General features: G+C 48.5%; 1 protein-coding gene across 3 annotated transcripts in view; it reads right to left on the bottom strand.

Moving 5' to 3' along the window:
- The window catches only part of LRRC4C (leucine rich repeat containing 4C), a 785,533-nt gene that overhangs the window by 507,661 nt on the left and 257,187 nt on the right, over positions 1-20,685 (bottom strand). For 2 of the 3 annotated variants that reach the window (XM_072119026.1, XM_072119021.1), the window contains exon 2: positions 11,131-11,189. The gene's annotated coding sequence lies outside the window, so the exon portion shown is untranslated. Of the gene's footprint in view, positions 1-11,103; positions 11,190-20,685 lie in introns of all 3 variants that reach the window. The other variant, XM_072119022.1, reaches the window with a different exon arrangement.

The raw sequence follows: 20,685 nt of genomic DNA, 5'->3' as shown, positions 1-20,685 counted from the left end.
CTGTTAACTTATGGAATTAGAAGTCAAGTTTAATGACCACCCCAACTCTTTGTATCATTTAATAGGCAGGTTCATCTGATCCTGGAGTAGTTGGTAATTTTTCCTCTAGACCTCAACATTCTCAAACAACCAGCCTTCTTATATTGACAGATGGGTGGAGCCATGCTTTCTGCTTCAGCCCAAGACTACCCATCTAACAATAAAAAAAAACCTAATTAGCATGGTTAGAGTATCTATTATCAGATGAGTGGTCTTGAGTCGGAGCAAACTGCAGGGCTCCACACAATTGACAGCAAAGATCTGAAAATAATGTTATTGATACCACAGGGACCATAGGGGCTAGAGAGAACATTCCTACATGTGGAAATCAGTGGAGGGACAAATTGAAAGCACAGATACAAAAATAGGACAAACACAGAAGAATGGTTGCCCAAATATGGGTCATAGCCAGAGGACAATATCAGGAGACAAGCGGATGGTCAGAAAACAAGCAGGGGTCAGAAGATCAAAGAATACAGGTGCAAACTCCAAAGACGATTTATAGTAAGCGAGGAAGTGAGCAAGCAATCCTCTTATGAGATATCACAGTCCTGGTAAAGAGTGATTGGACCCTGACAGATAAACCAGACGAGCAGGAGAGAAATATGGATGGAGGAAGCATCTGTCCATCACAGTTAGCCTAACTGTCTGCAGCCCAGAACAAAGTCAATAGGAGACAGACGGGTGTGATCGTAAAGGATGCAAGGATTTAGAAATGAGGTGGTGAAAGGTGATCTTTAGGGATGAGTAGATTAACTTGGGTTTGGTTTAGTCGAATTTGCCTGATCCTTGAACCAAAGTTTTCTTGGGGTAGTACCAACAATTGTGGGTGTTAAACCTTTAAATTCCACTACAATGACCATGATCGCTCTATAAACATCATTAAATCAAGGTGAAAAACTGGTTAATGGGCTGCTCCGGGTGATCCAAAAGCCAAACTTCTGGCTGAAGTCTGGAAAAGGTTCGAAGACCTGAACCCACAAAGTTTGTCATGGACCCAAACTTTGTAGTTCAGGTCTGCTTAGTTTTAGTCCTCTTTAACTCTGCAACATCTGTAGGGGTTTTAACTCTGTAGGAGGTACAAATAATAGAGTCACACCTAGGGACAAAAGCTGTCTCCCCGCCATGTTATGCTGCAATAACCAATGCATAAGGACATATTTGCCATTGGGGCTCAGCAGCTTCAAATTGCGCCTCTAGGAAAGGGGTAACAATCTGTACTGATTGTTACTTACCTGCTGATCCACAGCCACTGCATCACCGATTTGGTGGCTCCGATAATGTCACATCCACAGGACGTGACCACTACAGCCAACACCTGCCATTTATGTCATGTTACCGCAGCTGCCTCAGTAACTGGGTGAAGCAGACACATGCCGTGAATGAGAGGGAACTGAAACAAACAAGTCAGCAAAAATCAGAGAACAAGCAATAGCGGATCATAACACATGAGATTTGGGTGGTAGCCTGGGGTCCAAGCCTTCTAAAGGACCCATGGCCAACCAGACCACCCACCAGATTGTATATTGAGAAGGACCTTCACACATGAAATCCTCCTACATATGTTCCTGTTCTCAATACACATGTACACAAGAGCCATTTCAGGACTTCTAAAGGTCCTCCAAAGGTCCTGAGACCGCAGGTTGAAAACAACAGAAGAGATGTATCCTCTAGATGTAGGAAGTGATTCCAGACTTGTAGGGTCTATAATTTTCCTACAGCCCAGGACCCATGGCAAGCTTAATCTGATCCTGGAACCAGGAGTCTGAAACACACTGGGAAATCAAGGAAATCCCAAATACCGATTGCTACAAAGTAGAACCCAATGGGGCTCATTTACTAAGGACCCGAATAACTCATGTTCATCGGGTTTCCCGAAAATTACCAGTTTGCGCCGTTTTGGCCAGGGTTTTTGGCGCACGCGATCGGATTGTGTCGCATCGGCGCCGGGTTTCATGCGACGGAAAACAGGGGGCGTGGCCGCCGGAAAACCTGACGGATTCGGAAAAAACGCGGTATTTAAAAAAAAAATGTGTCGCTTCACAAGAACTTACATGCACCAGGAAGAGGATGGTGAACCCCGGTGGACCTCGGTGGAGCTCGGCACAGCAGCGACACCTAGTGGATATCGGGCGCACAACCTTAGTGAATCCTGGCAAGCTCCAAATCAATGTCGGACAACGCGCGGCGGGATCGCGAATGGACCGGGTAAGTAAATGAGCCCCAATGAGTACAAGGAGCAGGAATCCAACCAAATACAAGTTCCCCTCGTGGACTGGACTGTTCCTATAAGTGTTATTAGTCATGAAAATCTTAGATTAGTAGCAACTAATGTCTCCAAGACCTATGACATCATTGGCTTCCGTCGGTCAAGGGAAGTGACATCATAGGGAGGGGCCTGGAACACTGGGAAATCATTAAGATTCCAAATAGTAATTGATACAAAGTAGTAGAAATTCTGTAACAATGACGGAGCACAAATACGATTGTTCTGTTAGGATGTTATAGTCCAGGAAAGACTAATGACTCCGCGTCTATGACATCATCAAGCTGCGCCGGGAAGTGACATAAGAAGGAGGAGTATAAGGAGATCTGAATAACTAAATGCTGCAAAGTACAAACCTGTAATAAAGAATATAAGAAACAAAGACTATTGTGTATCCAATGACTGAGGGTCCTGCCGAGTCCCTGCTAATGACTTTGTAGAGGTCCTGACGTCACACGTCTAATGGCCCCGATATATTTAGATCCATCAAACCCTTTTCATGTTTGGATGGTTATTTCCCTTCAGATACCTCCCAGAGAGGAGCCGCTTCACACACATGATAATGGAATGTAACAATCGCGCTTCTTCACTTCTACTTTAGGAACTTACATCAAAGGCAGGAAGATAATTGTGACAATTCCCCTTTGTGGCGACATAAATCAAAGCAACAAAAGTAACAGACAAAACACTTGAGGGAATCGGATCGGCTGAATGGGAGCGCGGCGGCGCTGCGTATACGGCGCACCCCATGGATCTCGCAGCCTTATCTGCGCACATGTCTCTGCTGCAGTACAAATCAATCCATCGCATGACAGAACAGATGCCAGATAACCAAAGATTTTAATAGAAAGTAGATTCTGACCTTGGATACTAGTAATTGAACAATTAACTCTTGCGTTACTGTGTGCCCAGATCCAGAGGGACTTTAGTGCTATCCCCTAGGCTGTGAACTGTGAACACACTGGGGCAGATTTACTTACCCGGCTCATTCGCGATCCAGCGGCGCGCTCTCTGCGCTGGATTCGGGTCCGGCCGGGATTCATTAAGGCCGTCCACCAGATGTCGCTGCTGCGCTGAAGAGCATCGGAGCACACTGGAATACACCAAGCCAGGCTGAGTGAAGGTAAGTGCAAGCTCCGCGACACATTTTTCGTTTTTAAATGCGGTGGTTTTTCCGAATACGTCGGGTTTTCGTTCGGCCACGCCCCCCCGATTTCCGTTGCGCGCATGCCGGCGCGCCACAATCCGATCGCGTGCGCCAAAATCCCGGGGCAATACAGGGAAAATCGGCGCAAATCGGAAATATTCGGGTAACATGTCGGGAAAACGCGAATCGACCCCTTAGTAAATGACCCCCACTGTGTTACCTAAATAGTTCTAGAGGTTTTTTCTAAGTGACCTCCCTGGTGGTGACCCTGTAACCGTCTCCAGGTAGCTACCTCTTGAATATTAACTTATGCATACAAGAAACTGTTCTATTATTCGTGACATGCTGGGTGTCTAGATCCAAGGAGGCTTTGATACTGTCTCATACATAACCAGTTTGGCTTTAAAGGGCATCTAGCAGCAGGATGAAGGACTGGATGCAAATGAGCCTGAGGGGCTACAGGCTCCATAGGTGTTAATGGAGTCTGGAGCCCCTCAGGCTCCTTTGCATACAGTCTTTCATCCTGCTGGTAGATGCCCTTTAAATCACTTCCAAGGATGGATCTGAAATGCGTGGTCTTTGGATCATCCTTTAATTCCTATGAACCTCACCGCAGGGAGATCACCAGGTCACTACCTCTTGAAATAGTCCCAGTGTAGCTTATGGCCATGGATACAAAAAAATAACTCCAGACATGCTATGTGCCTATATCTAAAGAGGCTTTGATGTTGCTATCTAAGACTGAGAGCTGTGACCCAATGTGTTCCCTATCTGGTTTGGCTTTGGACCATTTCTAAGGGTATTTCTAAGTGGCCTCCATGTTTCTTACTATTTAACCATTATACAGTATATGGGCTTGGCTACAGGGTGATCACCAAGTTGCTACCTCTTCAAATGGTCCCAGTACAGGTGACCACAAGCAAAGGGATAAGGAAGATGAGCCAAGGCACCAGAGGTCAAGCTATAGAGTCATAAGGTTACCCGAGATCAGACCAAGAGATCTTTGTGATACATTATTGATCAAGCTGTAGATTGGGTCGGGTAACATTAATAGAAAGTCAAAGACAAGCCAGATTTAGAGGGCTCGTCCAATGACAAGTTACCCCCTATATTCAGGATAGGGGCTAACCCGCTGATTTTGGGGGGGTCTCAGTGATGGGACTCCTGTGGATCGTGTTGCACCCCCGTTGCAACTCAAAAGAATGGAGCGGCCAGTTCTTCATGCACTGCCGCTCCATCCACTATGGACCTGTGTAGACAGCGCTGTTTCCATAAGCGTCATAAAAATAAATCAAACAGAAGCATCTGGGGTTCCAAGGGGATAACATGGGTCCCATTCTTGTAAACCTTGGAGGTGCAATCATTAATCAGAAAGTTGGCCCATACCCTGTGGATAGGGGATAACGTGTCAAAACTGGACAACCCCTTTAACAGAGGAGATCAACAGGTGGAGAAGAAGAGAAAATAATTTGTTAGGAAAGAAGTTATGGAAGAAGCCAAAGTCAGTTACTTGGGAAACAGTCAGTATGAAGGAACACAGGTTATTGAATCTCAGAAAAAGCTTCACTAATCAAAGGAATAATTCAGCATACCGACGGCGGATGCTGTCACTTTAATTAGTGTAAAGATAAACTTAGCTCCATATCTATGATGTGTGTATATAGGGATATAGCACCCACATGCCATCTAATCCCCCTCTCCTACAATCTACAATGAGGGGAGTATAACTATACATGAATCCAGAATCAGACTACACCAGGTTTGTTTGTAGTCTGTAACCATGGAAACACAGTCTACACACAAATCACAATTAGAGTTTTTATAAACACTTGTTATTATGTAGCAGCCATAAACTTGAATGTAATAAAACCTGCAGGATGTGACATCACGCAACAAAAACATTGGGGCACATTTACTTACCCGGTCCATTCACGATCCTGCGGCGCGTTGTCCGATGAGGATTCAGGTTCTGCCGGGATTCACTAAGGACGTGCGCCCGATATCCAGCAGCTGTCGCTTCTGCACCGAGGTCCGCCGGAGTTCACCTTCTTCTTCCCGGTGCATATAAGTGCTTGATCTTGTGACACAAATCGTTTTTTAAATTCCGTGGTTTTCCCGAATCCGTCGGGTTGTCCGACGGCCATGTCCCCCGATTACTGTCGCATGAAAGCCGGCACCGATGTGCCACAATCCAAACGCGTGCGCCAAAATCCCGGGGCAATTCAGGGCAAATCGGAAAAATTCTAGAAACCCAGCGGAAAAACGTGATTCGGACCCTTAGTAAATGAGCCCCAATATCTACACAGTTGCTCTTTTTCAAGTTTCAGCTTTTTCCCCTCCCCCCTCCTTACCCTTTGCCTATTATATGATTTACTATTACGATTACTCTGCTTTTTACAAGCAAATATTCTGCCAGTAAATAAAACCTGTTGTATAAGGGATGAATAAGCTCCTATAGATCCGGCGGCCGCTGCTTGTAATTCACTAGGTCGGAAATTACTACGAGAACATAGGAATAAATAGAGATGTGAGGCCACGAAGGTCACTGTATGAGACAATTATATCGCCGTGTAGAGCGACGAGACGTCGGAGGTGCCTATTAAGGTGAAATATGGAGTCATGGACGCCGCGCTGTAATGAACTTATGCTAAAGAGTTTATGGGCGCGATAAATTAAAAATACGCTCTCGGATTTTTTTTTTTTTTGACGTCTCTGTCGCATCATTTAGAGATTCAACGCGTCATGTGCAACATATTACAATAAATAGATACACATAGAAAGATCCAGCGGCACTATCCAAATAAGATGCAGGTGGGTGCAGGCTTCCTAGGACTGAGCTTCAGGTCCTCCAATGAAAATTTTCAAGAAAATTTCCAAGATGTGAAAAATATTGTAATCCTTTTAGTCCATAGTGACTAACAACAGCGATGTTTCGGCTCAGAAGAGCCTTTTTCAAGCCCAAACTGCCTGACAGGCAGAAGTAATCAATCCTGCAGCTCCGGTTGATTAGTCCTGTCTGAACAGTTCAGGAAGCTCTGTGTAATGTGTTTATGAACGGCAGCCAATATGCACCCAGCTTTTCCTGAATTTGATAATTGTTTTTTTTTTTAAATACCACTTGGATCAGGGATTAAACAAGATATGTTTCTGCATCAATGTAGCTACAGCATTCTCAGGGTATGAATACAATACAATGCATGAAAACAAACTGTAGATTTCCTTTAACTTGACTCTGATAACACACAATATCACATAGAAAAAGAGACTGACATCAATCAAAAAAAGTCAAGTTAAAGTTTGCTTTAAACTTGGCTACATCTATAACTCATCAAGTAACTGGTAAAATGCACCCTTGATGCAAACGTTAACTCCTGATGACAGATTCCCTTTAAGGTTTCCATGCAGCAGTACGTTTATCCAGTTAAGTGTCAAGTTAAACTTTGCTACATTGACAGACAATAATAAAAATTGGATAAAAAACACATTTGTATCAGTTTTAGGAGCCCGAGGAGTCAGTGACACAAGTGATATCAAGTCTTCCTATGATCCACCCATCATCAGTCTCGAGGGATCATTGCCGCCACTTCCGCCGCACCTTTTCATCAGTTCCCCAATTGTGCTCAATGGACATAAAAGGCGCCGCTCGTCCTCCGCGAGCTGCTGAAGTGTGAAATCCTTTTCAGAAGCCGCAGCCTGGCAGGCGTGGACAGGGGGAAGCGCTCGCTGCGTCCGCCGCTATTCTATGGCAAAGAACATTACAAAAAATAGATAACAACATCGGAAAAAGTGGGGTCAGGCGAGGTGAAGCGAACGTTCTGTGATCTCCGGCTTGTTATGGACGCTAAATCACCGCCGCGGACAGTTCAAGTCAGGATACGAATCGACAATGTGAAGACTGAAGAAGTCTGAGGCTCAGCTTTGGTTTGTGTTAAAGTGGTGTTGGAACAAGAAACCCCCCTATTTGTAGTTTAGGGATTAACTTGCTGAAGAGTTGGGGTCCAACTGCAGGGACAGTTCAAGACAGGACAGTTTGAGACAGGATACGAATCAGCAATGTGAAGACTGAAGAAATCTGAGGCTCAGCTGCAGTTTGTGTTGAATGGGCATTGGAGCAGGAAACCCCCCTATTTGTAGTTTAGGGATTAACTTGCTGAAGAGTTGGGGTCCAACTGCAGGGACAGTTCAAGACAGGACAGTTTGAGACTGGATACGAATCAGCAATGTGAAGACTGAAAAAATCTGAGGCTCAGCTGCAGTTTGTGTTGAATGGGCATTGGAGCAGGAAACCCCCCTATTTGTAGTTTAGGGATTAACTTGCTGAAGAGTTGGGGTCCAACTGCAGGGACAGTTCAAGACAGGACAGTTTGAGGCTGGATACGAATCAGCAATGTGAAGACTGAAAAAATCTGAGGCTCAGCTGCAGTTTGTGTTGAAGGGGCATTGGAGCAGGAAACCCCCCTATTTGTAGTTTAGGGATTAACTTGCTGAAGAGTTGGGGTCCAACTGCAGGGACAGTTCAAGACAGGGCAGTTCAAGGCAGGATACGAATCAACAATGTAAAGACTGAAGAAGTCTGAGGCTCAGCTTTGGTTTGTGTTAAAGTGGTGTTGGAACAAGAAACTCCCATATTTGTAGTTTAGGGATTAACTTGCTGAAGAGTTGGGGTCCAACTGCAGGGACAGTTCAAGACAGGACAGTTTGAGACTGGATACGAATCAGCAATGTGAAGACTGAAAAAATCTGAGGCTCAGCTGCAGTTTGTGTTGAAGGGGCATTGGAGCAGGAAACCCCCCTATTTGTAGTTTAGGGAATAACTTGCTGAAGAGTTGGGGTCCAACTGCAGGGACAGTTCAAGACAGGGCAGTTCAAGGCAGGATACGAATCAACAATGTAAAGACTGAAGAAGTCTGAGGCTCAGCTTTGGTTTGTGTTAAAGTGGTGTTGGAACAAGAAACTCCCATATTTGTAGTTTAGGGATTAACTTGCTGAAGAGTTGGGGTCCAACTGCAGGGACAGTTCAAGACAGGACAGTTTGAGACTGGATACGAATCAGCAATGTGAAGACTGAAAAAATCTGAGGCTCAGCTGCAGTTTGTGTTGAAGGGGCATTGGAGCAGGAAACCCCCCTATTTGTAGTTTAGGGAATAACTTGCTGAAGAGTTGGGGTCCAACTGCAGGGACAGTTCAAGACAGGGCAGTTCAAGGCAGGATACGAATCAACAATGTAAAGACTGAAGAAGTCTGAGGCTCAGCTTTGGTTTGTGTTAAAGTGGTGTTGGAACAAGAAACTCCCATATTTGTAGTTTAGGGATTAACTTGCTGAAGAGTTGGGGTCCAACTGCAGGGACAGTTCAAGACAGGACAGTTTGAGACAGGATACGAATCAGCAATGTGAAGACTGAAGAAATCTGAGGCTCAGCTGCAGTTTGTGTTGAAGGGGCATTGGAGCAGGAAACCCCCCTATTTGTAGTTTAGGGAATAACTTGCTGAAGAGTTGGGGTCCAACTGCAGGGACAGTTCAAAACAGGACAGTTCAAGGCAGGATACAAATCAACAATGTAAAGACTGAAGAAGTCTGAGGCTCAGCTTCAGTTTGTGTTAAAGGGGCGTTGTATCAAGAAACCCCCCCATTTGTAGTTTAGGGATTAACTTGCTGAAGAGTTGGGGTCCAACTGCAAGGACAGTTCAAGGCAGGACAGTTCAAGGCAGGATACGAATCAGCAATGTGAAGACTGAAGAAGTCTGAGGCTCAGCTTTGGTTTGTGTTAAAGGGGCGTTAATAAGGGACGCAACAAGAAACCCCCCTATTTGTAGTTTAGGGATTAACTTGCTGAAGAGTTGGGGTCCAACTGCAAGGACCGTTCAAGGCAGGACAGTTCAAGGCAGGATATGAATCAGCAATGTTAAGACTGAAGAAGTCTGAGGCTCAGCTTCAGTTTGTGTTGTATCATGAAACCCCCCTGTTTGTAGTTAGTAGATTAACTTGCTGAAGAGTTGGGGTCCAACTGCAGGGTGCACCCCACCGACCACGGAAATATCTATTTAGAATCCACAGGATTGAACATGATATTGAAATCCCCACCAGTTATGACCCTATGACTGCTGGGACCTCAACAACCATGAAACAGGGGTCCCTTGTACAGCCATTCAGACTATAGGATTGCGGGTAAATTTGGAACCCCCCATTAATCATTGGATCTAGAGTCCTTTAAGTCCTGGATGAAAGCTGTGAATCCACTCATGATCTGCAGACTAGTAGATAGCTTGTTGGGGTTTGTCTTCAGGGACCCCCAAGTTAGGTAGGGAGGTGCAGAGAAGATGATTATAATGTATGCCTCCTCCCTTGTCCCAGCTCCTCCTCTCTGACAATGGAGAGGATTATAATGGTCAGATACTGGGACTGATATCTCAGCAACTGTGGAATCTAGGAAGAAAATTCAAAGTCCCCCCAAAGTCTGTGTAGCAGCCCCAACAGAAGGGAATATTCATAACCTCACGTGGGAGATGGTAAGATCACTGAGGCCAAACGGTTATGTGTGACTTGAGGCCAGTGTCTGGTTGCACAGTCCAGTGACAATACGAGAATATACATTCATATAATATTATAAGATGCTATTGATCATTATGTTAATAGGGAGCCATTCAGGAGCCGGAAGAGCCAGCTCTTCTTAGTGAGCTGACCCGAATGAGCCGGGTCCCTAAAAGAGCCGGAATTTCCATCTCTAGTGTCTCAGTCTCCTCCCCTTCAACTCATCCTGTTCCCTCCCCACTTCCTGTCATGTGCATTGCCCAGGCAGAGGAGGGGGATGGTGTGGAGCAGAGGAAGAATATATGAGGAGACTGAGAAACAGGCACACACAGGCTGCAACTGCCCCCTCCACGGGACTTATCACACATTGGTAATGCGAAATAAACTTTTATAAAGTACTGAAATGATTCAAAATTCTGACAATGGCATTTTTTTTTTTAAATCAGCACAGCACAGTCGATTGGAATCAGTCAAAAGCTACAAATTACATTCCTGGTGACAGTTTCCATTAAAAAATTATAGAAAAATTCAAATATACAAAAAAAAATATATATATATATCATATCAATGAGAAACCAACAATTACACTAGGAAAAAAATATCAGTCCTCGACCTGGATTTTTCCAGCAGTTTACGAGTTAACCCCCTTAATTATCTATCTCTGCCGTCATCATCATCACATTCTCATTACTTTAAGGCTATTATCCCAAAAAAAAAAATCATATCTTTCCTCCCCCCGGTACGATGGGGGGGGATAATGATATACATTATGGGCTGAGACAATCTCTTCTCCCATCCGTGTCTAAGAGATAATTAGAGAATAATTAGCCCTTTGTTTTCCTCTTATATCTTATGTTATGATTCCGCTTCCTTACATATAAGAAAATATCCGGAATGTTCCGCCCCGGAATGTTCTCTCCTCGATACATTGTATATGTTTTAGAATGGAGCACGTTTCACCTTTTTTAGACGTCAGATTTGGAGGGTTGGGGGATCCGCAGATAACAGATGTCTCTTTTAGCTCTCGCTATCCGCAATGAATTAATCTTTTTCTAATTAGCGCGGATGCTAATTGTCTAAGGGCCCGAGACAATTATTTCTACAAAAAGTCCTGCTTTGTACCTCTGCATTTCAATGAACACTTCCCACCTGTTTCTGCCTCTTTCTTTGGCTGATGGAATCCCGGGCGCTGTGTATTCTCAGAGGACCTGAAAGACACAAGATCAGAGACAGGCATGAGACTTAAAGGGGGACTCCAGGGACTGGAATATTCATGGCCTATCATTAGAAAAGGGGATCAATATCAGATTGCTGGTGCTCCTAGATCTAGCACTTACCTTGTTTGCTCCTAGACCTAGCACTCTCTTGTTTACTCGTTAACAAGCACAGCGCCATGCAGTGTTTAGTGGCCGTACTTGGTATTGCAGCTCAGTCCCATTCACTTGAACAGGAGTGAGCAGTAAAGAAGTCATCTGTCTACTGGATGTCTCCGTTGGGTTGGTTCACTTATATAATATAAGCAGTAACAATCTTGGAAAATAAATCATTTATCACAGTCCTGCTGCTACTAACATTCACAAAGGTCTGATTACACATCTCTATGTGGGCAATATCTAACACTGTCTGCAGAGAGCACAGAACACAGCAGTGTCAGGATAAGCATGGAATATAAATCCATACATCACAGTCCTGCTGCTACTAACATTCACGAAGGTCTGATCTCTATACGGACAATATCTAACACTATCTGCAGAGAGCACAGAACACAGCAGTGTCAGGATAAGCCTGGAATATAAATCCATATTTCACAGTCTTGCTGGTACTATTATCATACACAAAGATACGACTGCACATCTCCCCAGGGATAACATGTAACACTAACTGAAGAGAACACAGAGCACAGCAGTGTGATGACCCCACCCCCAGAAGCTACAATCATCGAATATGATACATAATACTGGCTGCAGAGAGAACAGATAACAGCAGTGTGATGATACACGCGCAGAAGCTACAATCCTCGAATATTACATAACACTGACTGCAGAGAGCACAGAGCACAGCAGTGTGATGACACACCCCCGTAAGCTACAATCCTGGAACATAATACATAACACTGATTGTAGAGAGCACAGAGCACAGCAGTGTGATGACACACCCCCATAAGCTACAATCCGGGAACATAATACATAACACTGATTGTAGAGAGCACAGAGCACAGCAGTGTGATGATACACGCTCAGAAGCTACAATCCTTGAATATAATACATAACACAGGCTGTAGAGAGCACAGAGCACAACAGTGTGATGACACACGCCCAGAAGCTACAATCCGGGAATATAATACATAACACTGATTGCAGAGAGCACAGAGAACAGCACTGTGATGAAACATCCCCGTAAGCTATAATCCTGGAACATAACACATAATACAGAGCACAGCAGTGCTGATGACACACGCCCAGAAGCTACAATCTTAGAATATAATCTAAGGGGTACGGAGGATCTCAGTTATGAGGAAAGAGTAAAAAAACTAGATTTATTTAGTCTGGAAAAGAGACGACTACGAGGAGACATCAGTGATTTATATAAATATATGAATGGTCCATAAATAAAATATGGTGGTAAGTTGTTTCAGATTAAATCAAATCATAAGACGAGGGGGCACTGTCTCCGCCTGGAGAAAACAAGGTTTAATCACAGGAGGCGACACAGGGCTTCTTTACTATGAGAACTGTCAATCTGTGGAATAGCGGAGCTCAGGCACTGGTCACAGCAGGGACAGCAGTGAGCTCAGGCGCTGGTCACAGCAGGGACAGCAGAGAGCTCAGGCGCTGGTCACAGCAGGGACAGCAGAGAGCTCAGGAGCTGGTCACAGCAGGGACAGCAGAGAGCTCAGGCGCTGGTCACAGCAGGGACAGCAGAGAGCTCAGGCGTTGGTCACAGCAGGGACAGCAGAGAGCTCAGGGGCTGGTCACAGCAGGGACAGCAGAGAGCTCAGGCGTTGGTCACAGCAGGGACAGCAGAGAGCTCAGGCGCTGGTCACAGCAGGGACAGCAGAGAGCTCAGGCGCTGGTCACAGCAGGGACAGCAGAGAGCTCAGGCACTGGTCACAGCAGGGACAGCAGAGAGCTCAGGGGCAGGTCACAGCAGGGACAGCCTGGGAGGTTCAACTCTATTCGGCATGGAACAAAGCTCCACTTACCTGGCAGGGGAGATACCATGATCACAAAGGTGGTTCTCACCTAAAGAGATTGGCCTTTCGACTCTGCCTCGTCTGTATCACCTTACCGATCATAGGCGGTGTGTGTTCTTATAAGAACAGCGAGCTAACACCCGTACTAAATTGGCGAAACCTGCAAGCTGAAGACAAGAACTTTCCCTGATCCTCGCATCGGCAAAGACTTCCTTCAGCCAAGAACAAGAATCCCTGCACCCAGCGGGGAATCTTCCTGACCAAGCAAGCCTCCTGCGAAGAGGAAAATCGGAATCTCCCCCGAGAGTCCGAGAAATCCCTTCGCAAGCAACCACCGGGAAGGAGAGAAAATCTGCATAGCCCCACCCCCTCGGGTCGATTAGCTCCGCCCCCCTCCAAGGGACAAGCTTTGCAGAGGACCTTCTTCTTCCCACTCTCCCCCCCCCTTCTACAAGCAACCAGAGATGGAAGCCCCAAGAGAGGAGGAGGAACAAATGATGATGGAAGCTCAGGGACAAGAGGAAACCCCTGCACCTGAATCTTCCAGGAAAAAGAATAAGAAGAAGAAGAAGAGCAAGACCCCCAAGACCCCGGCCGGTGAGCCCCCCACCCCAGCTGCAGCTTCTACCCCGGAAGTGGCCTCCCCACAGCCCCAACAACCACAAGCGGCCAAGCAAAACGGCCAGGAGCCCCCCAAGCTCCCCCCCTACATGAGGGACACCGTGGCGATGAGGCTCAAGGAGGTCCACGGAAGGGTACCGGACATGTCGAAAGAGGTGTTCTGTAAAAAGATGCTGCTGGACCAGGGAGTCAAGCCGACGGAGATCTACGGGGTCCAGGCCATGGTCACGGGATTATTCTACGTGACCTTTGTCTCGATGAGCGTCTGCCGGAAATACTGGGAGGCAGTGAAGACAGCGACAGCGGAGTCCCCCTTTTCAAATTTCGTCAGCAACTGTTTGCTGCAGCGAGAGGAGAAGAGGATAACGGTGTCAATGTGGAACCTGCGCACTCCTGGTAAAGACATTGCCACTTTCCTCGGCAGACATTGTACAGTGGTGAAGGAGCCCACCAAGCTCCTCAACTGCTACGGAGTCTGGATGGGGAAGTGGACCGCGACGGTGAGGCTGGAGAAAGACATCCTGGCGGAAGACGGATTGGCGCACCTCCCCCAGACGTTCACGCTGGGCAACTCATACGGGCTCATCTACTACCCGGACATGCCGCAGATCTGTAGGAAATGCAGCAAGAAAGGGCACGTGGCAAAGGCCTGTACAGAGGAAGCCTGCAAGAACTGCAGGGTAACAGGTCACCAGACCGAGGATTGCACCAGGATCTCCACCTGCAACCTTTGCGGGATGACAGGGCATGTCTACAAGCAGTGCCCCAAGAAGTCCAAGACCTGGGCCGATGTCGTCACAGAGGCCCCGGCCAAGGCTCCCGAAGCACGCCCTCCTGCTGGGCAGCCCACAAAGGCCGCACAGCAGAAAGGGACAAGGAAAGAGGCCGCGGCGCCAAAGGGGGCCAGCAAACCCCAGAAAACGTCAAAGCCCAAGGATAAGTATCAAACCCCCCCCTCCACCCCCCTCTCCACCCCCACCCGGCCCACCCGCCCCCACACCCCCTCTGTGTATGCCACCCCAGCCCCCCTAGTCGGCATCTCAGACATCCTGTCACCGGCCCCTAGGGCCACCCTCCCGCCCCAAACCCTTGGAGAAGCGGCACTCATGACCTCCTCCCCCGCCGTTTCTCCCTTTGCCAAGACAGAGGCAAACTTCCCCTACCTTTCCCGCCCTTCTGCTTCTGTCTCCACAGAACCCAACAAGAAGAAGAGGAAACAGAGGGACAGCCCCCCAGCCACCTCGGCCCGCAAGAAGTTGCTCGAGGACGGCTCGGACCTGTCCCAAGGAGAAGAAGAAGGGGAGGAATCGGGCCACACGGCCTACAACAACCTCCCGGACCAGCTACAAGTGAGGATCAGCGAGTTTGCGGAATTCACCCTCGTGGAGGAGTACCGTGAACCAGAAGAGGAGGAAGAGCCGCCCGACCGGGAGGGTAACTAAGGGCGTATCGTCCCAAAATAACCAACTCTTTTCCTTCCTTCATGATGGCTAACTTAACCGTTTTCTCCATCAATGTTAGGAGCATCAGGGATAGGTTTCGTTGTTGCACGGTACTAAACTTTCTTGCCTCCCAGGCTAGTGATATATGCATGTTACAGGAATGTGCCCTCCCCTCCTCTAGGTCCTACCAGCACCTGGCGGAGCGTTGGAGTCTCGGCCCTTCCTTCTGGTCCGGTGGTGGCGACTGCAGGTCTGCTGGCGTAGCCATCCTTCTCAGGGGGGGTGCTTTCACGCTTGATTCCGTCCAGGAGCTCGTCTGCGGTCGAATTCTGATCGTAGACGGCTCCTGGGCGGGTGAGCCCGTGCGGCTAATCAACGTGTACGCCTCCCCTGACCGGGATGAGCGTCTGGAGCTTTTCCAGCGCCTCAGGCCGCACCTCGCCACCACTCGACCGGTCGTGTTGGCCGGCGACTTCAACTGCCCCGTGGAAGAGGACGGACGCAGCTCCGGCACGGCCAGCAGGCTGGACCCCACGTCCAAACTGCTGATCGAGATGGTAACTGAAGCATCCTTAAGGGACGCTGTGGGCTCCATGGGGAGCGGCTCCGTAAATTATACGTGGAGCCGCCCCGATGGCTCAGTGCGCTCCCGGATAGACTTTGTGTTCACCTCCCGGACAGTCAAGCCGTGCGGTTACTCTATGATCCCCTGCTTTTTCTCCGACCACAGGGCCGTTCGGGTACAGGTCGCCCTGGGCCATGGTTTCCCATCTGGCCCGGGCTCCTGGAAACTGAATTGCGCCCTGTTGGAAGGGGAGGAGGCTCAGGCGGAGCTTAGAGAACTGTACATGGTGCTTAGAAACGACAAATGCCTATTTGACACTGTAAGCGAATGGTGGGAGTATGCTAAAGTCCAAATCCGTTGTTTCTTTCAGGACAAAGGCAGGCGGCAGGCGTCCGGAGCCAAGAGGGACTTCAGAAGGTTGCAGCGACAGCTGCGATGTCTGCAAGACCTCCAGCGCTGCGGCTGGGACGTGAAGGATGAGCTGGCGGAGACCAAAGAGGGCCTAAAAAGGCACTTTGAGGAGGAAACCAGGCGCATCATCTTCCGTGCCAAGGTGGACAACCTGGAGAAGGGTGAGAAGTGTAACTCTTTCTTTTTCAGGAAAGTCCACGCCAGCCACACGCCCCTGAACGAACTGCGGGACGAGTACGGATGCTTACAGAGGGGGAAGGAGGCCGTCATGGGAGTCGCCAAGGACTTCTACAGCAGCCTCTACTCCCCAAAACCCACAGACGACGAAGCCGCCGAGAGGTTCCTGTCAGGTATCACTAACACCCTTGATCCTGCAGGTGCCGAAGCCACGGACGCCCCTCTGACGGTGGAGGAGTTGCTCTCTGCCGCCAAATCCTTCAGACCCGGCAGGACTCCGGGCAGTGACGGTCTCCCGGCCGAGCTCTATGTAGCGCTGGGGGATCTCATCTGCCCGGACCTGCTGGAGCTCTTCGAGGAGATGGTGGTGGAGGGCAGGATGCCACCGTCCCTGAGGCAAGGCATGATCACCATCCTGTACAAGCGGAAGGGCGAGAGGTGCGACCTGAAGAACTGGAGGCCCATCTCTCTCCTCAACGTGGACTACAAGATCCTGGCGAAAGTGCTGGCGAACAGGCTGAAGGCAGTCATCGGACAGATCGTCCACCCGGACCAGACCTGCGGAATCCCCGGCCGCAGGATCGCGGACAGCCTGGCCCTCGTGAGGGACGCGGTTCGGTACGCCGAGAGTCGCCGGATCCAGGCGGCCCTGGTCAGCCTCGACCAGGAGAAGGCTTTCGACCGTGTCTCGCACAAACTCATGGGCCAGGCCCTGCGTAAGTTCGGACTGGGTGAGACGTTCTGTGCCTATGTTAACCTCATGTATTTTGACATCCACAGCACGGTGCTGGTGAACGGCTGGAAGACTGACCCCTTCCCTGTGCTTTCAGGGGTCAGGCAAGGCTGCCCTCTTTCACCTCTTCTTTTTGTTTGTGTTATAGAGCTGCTCGCAGAATCTATCCGGCAAAATCCAGAGATCAGAGGGATCACCGCACCGGGACCAGACCGCGACGAGGTCAAGTGTTCGCTGTACATGGACGACGTGACCGTCTTCTGCGCAGACCAGCGTTCGGTGACGGCGCTCGTCCAGACCTGCGACAAGTTCGGACAAGCTTCAGGGGCAAAGGTCAACTGCAAGAAGTCGGAAGCCATGCTCTTCGGAAACTGGCACCTCTCTTCTTCTGCCCCCTTCCCGTTCACCATCCAGCAGGATTTCATCAAGGTCCTGGGGGTTTGGTTCGGAAAGGAAGGAGCAGCCCTAAGGACTTGGCAAGAACGCCTGGCCAAGATCAAGAACAGGACTACATTGTGGAGCCTCAGACATCTCTCTCTGGAGGGGAAAGCTGTTGTTTTGCGTAACGAGGTGCTGCCTGTGCTACAATACACCGCACAGGCGTGGCCGCCCCCGGCCGAGGTGAGCACCGAAATTACCAGGACCGTTTTCAATTTTGTCTGGGGCAAAATGGACAGAGTCAAGCGGAGCATCATGTACAAGGCACCACTCAAGGGGGGGAAAGGCATCCCCGACATCCCCACCTTGCTCTGGATCACCTTTGTCTGTGACTGCGTCCGCAGGACCTTAAGGGCTACCGCAAGTTCTCCGGGAAAGTCCGTGTCCCGCTACTTCCTCCTGCCTCTCTGGCGCAAGCTGGGGTGGGACAAGTGGGACAGCTCCTTCCCTTTCAACTGGGACGCTCCCTGGTACTATGCCGGGGTGGTGGACTTTGTTAGGGAGCACCATCTGGAGGGACTTAAACCGGACCTGTGGAAGCCCAAGACCATCCACAAGCTCATCAGAGCCAAAGACACCACAGAACAGCTTCCAGGAGTCGCCCCCGACACGGCCAAGACCGTTTGGAGCAACGTGTCGTGGGAGCGGCTTTCCAACAGACACAAGGACCTGTCGTGGATGGCCATCAAGGGGGGACTGCCCCTGAGGGCCTTCATGTACGCCCGGAAGCTGAGCAAGACGTGCTTCTGTCCCAGGTGCCCCAGGAGGGTGGAAACACCCATGCACCTGTTTTGGGAGTGCCCTTTTGCTCAGCGTCTGTTGGATTCCCTGGAGCTGGAGCTTGCCACGTCCGTGCCCAGGAACACCATGACCCACCACGCGGTGCTTTATGGTTTGTTTCAAGGGACACACACCGTGGGAGCCATCCAGGACGCCTGGCGCCTTGTTAACTGCTACAAGGACGCCATCTGGTACGCCAGGAGGCGCCTCACGTGGCACAAAGAGACACTTACCACAGATGACTGCCACCAAATGGTCCTCAGGACCCTGAGGGACTACGCCATCTGGGAGGCACAGACAGACTACACTGAGGACGACGAGGATTTGGCCTAGCCCACTCTCTCTCCCAAAAAGGGAGTGTTCATGGACTGTACCAAGTCCCCCACCTCCTCAATGAGGAAAAAGAAAATGGACTGAGCCCACTTTGACACTCCCCAAAAGGGAGTGTCATGGACTTTACCATTTTCCCCCACTTCCTCAAAGCAGAAAAGGAGGCGGCAAGCCTTGTCCCCTCTTTCACAAGAGGTGCAATGGACTAGCTCACCACTCCTCCTTTTCTCTCCTGCCTGCCGCCTGACGACGACGTTGGCAGAAGGGGGTGTCTGTACTTTATATAGCAAGACTCTTGCCATAGGGTACAGGTCAGACAGAAGTCTGACTATGGACTAGACCCCTTGCTGTGAGGGACCAACCTCAAGGACGCTTATCCAGTGACTTGGGGAGAATCCCACACAAGACTTTGTTTTATTCCCGCTTTCCTCCTGGACCCATGTTTTCTAGGGACACACATGTCCCTCACCTGATTCCTGCTTCTTTTCCCCAAGAACAGGAGCTCCGTTCCATCGGAGCAGGGAATCATGGGACTCTGCTTCATTTGCATGCAGCAGACAGGAAGTGAAGACCCCTCCATGTGTTTTTACTTCCTCCCTACCCCTTCCCTCTTGTATCTGTGTGTTTCAATAAAGCTTTGGGCCTGCGAACAAAACACACTCCCTCCCTCCCCTTCCTCCATCTTGTGTTTTCTAACAGGTAAATTGCTTTCATTGTTTCACATGTGTTCTTTTTTGCTTGGTGGAGCTTGTATGCAAGAGTAGCATTTTCTGGCATAGAGTTAGGATGTCATAGTCTCTACTTTATGTCTGTAGATGCTAGGAATGAATCTTAATTTATTGTGTGTTCATGTACAAAGCCCATGCTGCGTCATGGCACACACTGTATGTAAGTTTTCTGTGTGAATTTTGAATAAAGCTCTTTTCAATCAAAAAATTCCGTTGGTAGGTGCACAAGTGGATGCTCCATCAATAAATAAGAATGGGGGTCCTAGAGATACCAGAGCACTGTGCTCATCAATTTGTATCTTCAGGACTCCCATTCTAACTTATGAATGGAGCATCCACTTGAGCAAATCTCAAGGGGTGTTAGCAATTGTTGAGCACAGTGCTCTGGTATCTCCGGGTCTCCCGTTCTCACTTATTGATGGAGCAATATTTGACCCTTCCAAAGTATTATCTCAAGCAACAGGGCACCTTGTCAACTGGCTGCTCCATAAATTAGGGAGAATAGGACCCCTTCTGATCAATGAGGGTCCAGCAGTCAGAGTTGCACCAACCAGATTGTTATTTACTATTGTGTGGAAAGGGGATGACGCTTTGACGAAGCCTGGTAAAACCCCTTTAAGGTTGTCTTTATACTGAATCTTAATAATTCGGTGTCAAGTTAACCTTTGCTTCTTCTGTATAATCCAGGAAGGGTTGTAGCTACAATGGGGGCAGAGGTACCAGTCACATCCAAGCCCTGTTACACATCGGGATGGACTCAGACTCTGTTCACATTTACACATCAGAGGAGTAAGATGTGTCCTCTAATACAAGGTTACAAGAGCAGCTTTGTATAAAGACACGATTGTGCGATACTCTGCAGGGAGATGTATATACTGGATGTGTCTACATGTGGCCATCTAGTGGTTGTGATGTGAATTGCAGCCAATCCTGGGATAAGTTTGTTGCAATAATGTATCAACTTTGTATCCAGTGTGTCTGTACTAAGGTTGTGAAAAGTGAAAGTGGGTTGCCCAATTCTTAACGTTACCCCCTATACACATGAAAGAAGACATCAGGGATAGAGATGAGCGAGCACTAAAATGCTCGAGTGCTCGTTATTCGAGACGAACTTTTCCAGATGCTCGAGTGCTCGTCTCGAATAACGAACCCCATTGAAGTCAATGGGAGACTCGAGCATTTTTCAAAGGGACCATGGTTCGGGAATAAAATGTGTTAATTAATTGAAAAAGAATGTCTTCTGATAAGTTAGCAGATGTATGCAAACATCTGCAATCTATTCTTCA

Source organism: Engystomops pustulosus, chromosome 7 (genome assembly GCF_040894005.1).
Source record: "Engystomops pustulosus chromosome 7, aEngPut4.maternal, whole genome shotgun sequence".
Taxonomy (NCBI): Eukaryota; Metazoa; Chordata; class Amphibia; order Anura; family Leptodactylidae; genus Engystomops; species Engystomops pustulosus.
This window is presented reverse-complemented; position numbering and strand designations above follow the sequence as displayed.